The following is a 6,430-nucleotide window of genomic DNA, read 5'->3' as shown; positions in this document are numbered from 1 at the left end:
TATATATATATATATATATATATATATATTTTGATCCAACGAATTTGCTCTAAGTAAGAAATCACTTTTCTTTGGTAAGTTTTAAGTTATAAAAATTATGTTTTATTTAATTGAAATATGGTGACAGTGACTATGGTAACGAGGAGTGACTATTTTAAGTAGGGGTATGGGGTGATTGTTTAGTATAGGTTTTGGCTTCGATCTTCGAAAGAAAAGGAATTTTTTTCTTTGGTCTACTGTCTCAGCCCTAAAGTGAAGAGAAACTACCCTACCTTTGTAGCGGAGGAGTTCTTACCGTAGAAAAACTAAAAAGTTTGAGGATCCACCCTTTACTCGTTACGTTAGCCAACATCCAGAAATATTTTCATAATTTCTTTCGAAACGCTTCGCAATTCGATCTCAATTCCCTTATTGGAAGGTTATATAACTCTCATAGTTTATTTTGTATGATGAAAATCTTTTTAAAATAACGTTTCAAAACTATGCGTCTTATGTAAGCAGTTAAATCAGGAAAAAAATATTTTCAATTTATATGCTTTACATTTAGGGTAAGATATATTTCAATATTACTTCTAAAATAGGTTTGGAACATATCACCCAGTACATTTCCTTATACACTAATTTATAAGTTTTGCTAGTTGTTTTTCGAAAAGCGCAATGTAAGACAATCAGAAAAAATATTTATGTAGTTCATAGTTAAAAATAAAAGGTCGTATCAAAGAGCTGTGCTTTTTTTATCGGTTTACGTTGACAAAATTTATCTCTCTCATGTTTTAATCACTGAGCATCATTAAAATTTAAAAATTAGCTCATAATGAAATTATTACTTGATTAAACTAACATGCGTAATTAAAACTAAAGTATAAAACAGTTTCCTAAACTGACAATTATAATCGTAACTGTCGCAATCCAACCAAATAAATCTCTACAGGCCTAGGATTGTTTATTGTTGCAATTTAAACCAAACACAATATTTGTTTTTTAGTATTTTAAAGAAGGAAAACGTGATTTTTTTTTCTAGAGTGCACTCTTTTTAAATAAAAAGAGAATTAACAGCACATTTCAGTAATCATTTATTTTTTTTTATTTGTATGTTACGTTAGTGCAAATAAAATAAACATGGAAATTTTCCTGACATTAGTTTGTAACATCTCTGAATAAATATGAACGAAATGTCAATTCTTTAAAAATTGTAACTGTGGTAAATCTAAACTAGAACAAATTTGTATTGTAAAATCAAAAGTTGAAAGCTAATTATTGCAGAATAGTAACATCAAAAGTACTTTATCGCGATTGCGTTTTAATCACACAGATTGCTTAATCAATAATGTGATGTTTTCTTACTCAAGCAGCAACGGGTAAAATAATTTAATTTCATAAAATAATTTTATAAAAACAGTTTTTTAAATGCTAAAAAAAAATTTTTTTTTGATTGAAAATTGTATTTTAAACAAAATTCTTTAGTTTCTAGATGAGAAGGTAAATCGGAATTAAAAACATAATTTCAACAGTGCACAAAGTTAAATATTAAAATTTCAAAGTCAATCCTGTGATAATCTACTCAACTTATAAATTTCTAGAGGAATTGTCGTCAAATGTTTTTTTTTTTTGTTATATGTTTTTTTTTGTTATACTAATGTTTTTCTTTAAACTAAGACTTTATTTCTTTGAACAATATATATCAAATTTTAATTTTATAATTAATTAAGGTTTTGTTTTTTTTTAACCTGATGTTTTATCTTTATGAATGTCGCAGGGATTTAATTTAAACTTTTTAAGCCAAAATTATTGGTTATAGCTACATTTATTGTTGTCATATTCTTATCAAAAGATGGCGTCACCATATGTAGCCAAAAATAAATCAGTCAGAAAGAATAAACGAAAAAAAAATTAATAATTGGAAAATTATCACTTTAAACATGTTAAATACTGCAAAAGAAGCCAATATTTTACAAAACGATTTCATATGTATAAGAGATAAAATATAGAATCGATAATGCGAATGTTTAAAAACTAATTAAAAAAGCTCTCAGCAATTCAGTTAAAAGAGCTTTAGTTTATTGATAAAGTTTTTAATGAAAATAAATACTTGTCGGAAAATTATCTTGAGAAAATATTCCTTTTCTTGTCATCATTGGGAAAATATTTCATTATACTAAAAGACTCAGACAGTTAAAGCAATCCAATTTAAAAATTAAATTTATTTTTGTATTATTAAGATTATAATGTATACCTTCATTTAATATTATTGATAAATGTAATGATATGTAAGATTTCTTACACGAACTGGCACGTTATTATAGTTTTTTGTTAAAATACAAATTGCGTATATACTTTCCTTGTATTTTAATTTCACCTTGAACTGGAAGACATAGATTGCATTTTTTAAAATTTATTTAGGATATATTCTTTTTTAAAGGAACAGAAATAAAGGATATATTTCCGGTAGATAACTCTCGTAGAAATGGCTCTGCATGTAACAAATAACATATTGAAATATCTATACATATATTTTGTAAGTACATATAACAAAATAACTATTTAATATTAATATTTCAAATTGCATATATGTTCTTGTGTGCTGATATCTTAATAAATTATTTTACTAAATTAAATTACTAAAAATAATTACTAAAAATACTACATATATTTTTATTTTTAAGTAATTCCGTTTTATTTTTGAATTTATGTTGCAAATTATAATTTATTTTGGCAACTAATTATTTCTTTAAGAAACATGGGATATTTGATCAATAAAAAATGAATTTTATCTATCTATCGTTTTTCGGATTAGTAACAAATGAATATAAAGTACATTAGACTGCAGTCGTTTTAAACACCTAAAATCCTTGCCACTTAAATTCAAAGTTTAATTTTGACAGTAAAACGAAAATATTTTTTTTCATTGAATGCCTGAATGTGTCCCAATAACCAATGAGTAAGCTAACACAACCAGACGAGAAAACTCATTTCAAAAACGTATACTATTTTCTTAGAGATGTAATAAAAAAAGGGTTGAGTCAAGGTAAATTCTTCAGCATATAAAAACAATTCAATTTTTAAATAAATAAACTTTTCTTTATTCAGAACTGAATTTGTGTGCAATGACTCAAAAAAAAGCGTTTTATCAGAAACTCTCACTAAAAACTTTTTGTTCATATTTTATTTTTATTTAAACAAAATTCAATAATTAAAATATATACATTGATAGATTTTCTCCCTTAAACTGTAAATCATCAGACAAACATAAATAACATTGCAAAATAGCAGCTGCTCCAGAAATTGATAGAATAATAAAAAAATTTAAATAAAAAGTACCATATTTAATATGGAACAAGCGCTTTTTTTACTGTCATATTTCCCTTTTTAAGAGCAGAAACTGTATATTATGTCGCAAATAATATAAAATAAAACATAATTAAAAAATTAACTTTTAAATAACTTTGTTGATCTTTATTTACTTTTAAAAAAATAATGAATAATTAAAATATGTACATTGACAGCCTTTTTACGTACATATACATTGATACATAATACAAATCTTCGAACTGAAACAAATACCATCACCAGTTCCGGAAATGGATAGAACATAAAAAATTATTAAACAAATTATTATTAATGAATATTCATTAGAACATTGAAAATTATTGACCTAACTTCAATGTTTAAAGTACAATATGTATTTTTTTACTTAAATTTGCCATATATTTTTTCAAGAAATACCTTCCATATAACATTTTTTTCAGACGCAAAATCACTCATATATTTCTTTTTTAATTTTCTTTTATCGTGATACTAAACGTATTCAAATTTTGTAATAAAGGAAAGTAACTATTGGATAAAATATCACAAAACATTTATTGATCTATGCGCATCGTTTTGAAATTTAATAATAAAAGAAAATAAATATTGAATAAAGCCTAACACAAGATTGAATAATCATTCACAAAACATGTTTAATGGTTTGTAGTCTCAATGAATGCTTCAATAGTGCATTTCTTAAAAATAATATAATCATATGATTCAATTCTTTTATCTCCAGATTTCTGTGGGGACGATTTATGTCTCTAAATTTGTATCTTTTGCTGATTATAATACAACGTTGAAGCTACGAAAATTTAAAATTTTCCCATTCTGTAAAAACTGTACGTGAGTGAATTTTTTCGCTATATTTTTCTGAAATCAGCATCAATTTCCTTACACTATTGTAATGATATATTTCGCTTTGGCTATATTGATACAATATTGATACAATATTGATACAATATTATAAAGCACTCTTTTTTGTACATATAATCGTGTGAGCTGCTTAAGAGATTATATCTCTTTTTTCAGCCGGATTTTTATTTATATTTTTTCAAATTTTTTTTAGTGTAATTTTATTTTGACAATTTTTCTACTTATCTCTTTATTATTCTGTAACTTTTTCCACGTTTTCTCTATATTTTGAACTTATTTCATGAGTTCTATATACTTGCAGCTCATGCGCAGTAAATAAAACTTTTTAATTTTCTTCTTTTTTTTTCTTTTTATCCTTCTTGTATCACTTAACATGACTTCGCTTAAACATGCAATTTATCAAACGTGAACATCAAAAAATTGCACAAAATGCTGTTTCTATTTAAAACTGCTCATTATTTCTTCATTTTGTATCTATTCTTGTATCTTCATCATATTGTATCAATATAGCCAAAGCAAAATATATCATTACATTAGTGTGATGATTTTGAAGCTGATAACAAACTGTTTTTACACAATATGAAAATTTTGATTATGAAATGAACAAAAGTGCATATAAATATTTATTCAAAAAAAGTGTAATTTTTTTTTTTAAAATTTCATTAATTTTTATTTTATTAACAATTGACTTTTCATCTTCTTTTGTAAGGTTCATTATAAATTAGTTTCATGTACTTGACACATTTAAAATAGATCAACATAGCCTTAATTTGCCAGAATAATTTGGACACATTAAAAACAAAAGTTAAAAAATTTTTTTATATAATTTATTACAGAAATATGGGTCAAAGACCAGATATAAGTGTCGAAACACGTGCAGTTATTATTGCAAATCATGGAGAAGGTTATTAAAATAGGCAAATTCCCCTTAAAAACTAATGTTTTCCAGACCACTGTTGTCAGAACTTTGCAAAGGTAGAAAAAAACTGACCAAAATAAGAGCCCTAGAATAATGTGCAAACATGAGGATAAGTTCATCTGCATTCACAGTAAGCGGTAGAGGACTCAAACAACACCAGAAATCTGTGGGAAATTGAATATTACTATGCAGAAAACTGTGTCATTATCTACAGTACAACGTCAACTTCGCGACTATGGTTTATAAGGTTGTACAGCTGCTAGAAAACATCTTTTGAAAAAACAAAACATTGTTAAACGACTGCAATGAGTTAAAAAAACATGTTAACTGGTCCGTGGAACACTTTTTTAGCGACGTGTCAAAGTTTGAGTTGTTTGGAAGCAAACGAAGGCAGTATGTTCGTCGTTTAGTTGGTGAACATGTGACAAATCAATGTTTACTACCAACTTTAAAGCATACTGGAGGTTCAGTCGCAGATTGGGGATGTTTTAATCGGAGAAAAAGTTTGAGATGTTGTCAGAATAAAGGGAAATACAGATAAAAAATATTATCATAGTGTGATGCCACAATTAGAATTATATATTTCCTAACTTTAAATAATAAAACTTTCGTAATCATTTTTAATCGAATTATGCTTAATTAAATCAATTAGTTAATTTTTATTAAAAGCGAACTTAAAATATTTTTTTTTCTTTTCTGGCCAATCATTGTAACGGCTAACTTTTTATTTCCTTATTAATTATTCACTGTCGACATGACTTATTAATTCACTGTCGCACCTAATCGAAAACAAAAATCTATTAACTCTGTATTCTTTAATTTCTTACCAAAAATATGTTTCAGTTACATGGTTATATTAATTCTCACAGTCTTGTTGGTGCTTCGCGTTCGCCAAAGTATTTTCAAGCGTAACAATGATTATGGGAAGTTGGCTTTATTTTTGGCTATGCTAATTTTCGATAAATCGCCAACCATGGGTCTCTTCTCATGATTCCACTGTCTGTTAAGGGAACAATTCAGTTACTTTATAATTTGACTTTTGAATAGGCATGTTACGGGTGATTGGTCTCCCATGGCCTGCCCTTATTAATATTAATCTGCAACATTTATTTAACTGAAAGTCTTATGGATAAAAATTATAACTCTCGAGCTCAACAAATTACTACTAAAAAAATGTATTAATTATTATCCATTTTTCATCTTCAAACGTCATTTTCATTGTTTTATTTTTATCACAATCTTCAATTAGCCAATTATATCTTACAACTTCCAACCTCACCTGATTTCCATCTGTACACACAGAATATTGCTGCGTTACGCTTTCCGACTTGC

The sequence above is a fragment of the Parasteatoda tepidariorum genome, chromosome 7 (genome assembly GCF_043381705.1).
Source record: "Parasteatoda tepidariorum isolate YZ-2023 chromosome 7, CAS_Ptep_4.0, whole genome shotgun sequence".
In the NCBI taxonomy this organism is placed as follows: Eukaryota; Metazoa; Arthropoda; class Arachnida; order Araneae; family Theridiidae; genus Parasteatoda; species Parasteatoda tepidariorum.
Note: the sequence above shows the minus strand (reverse complement) of the source record.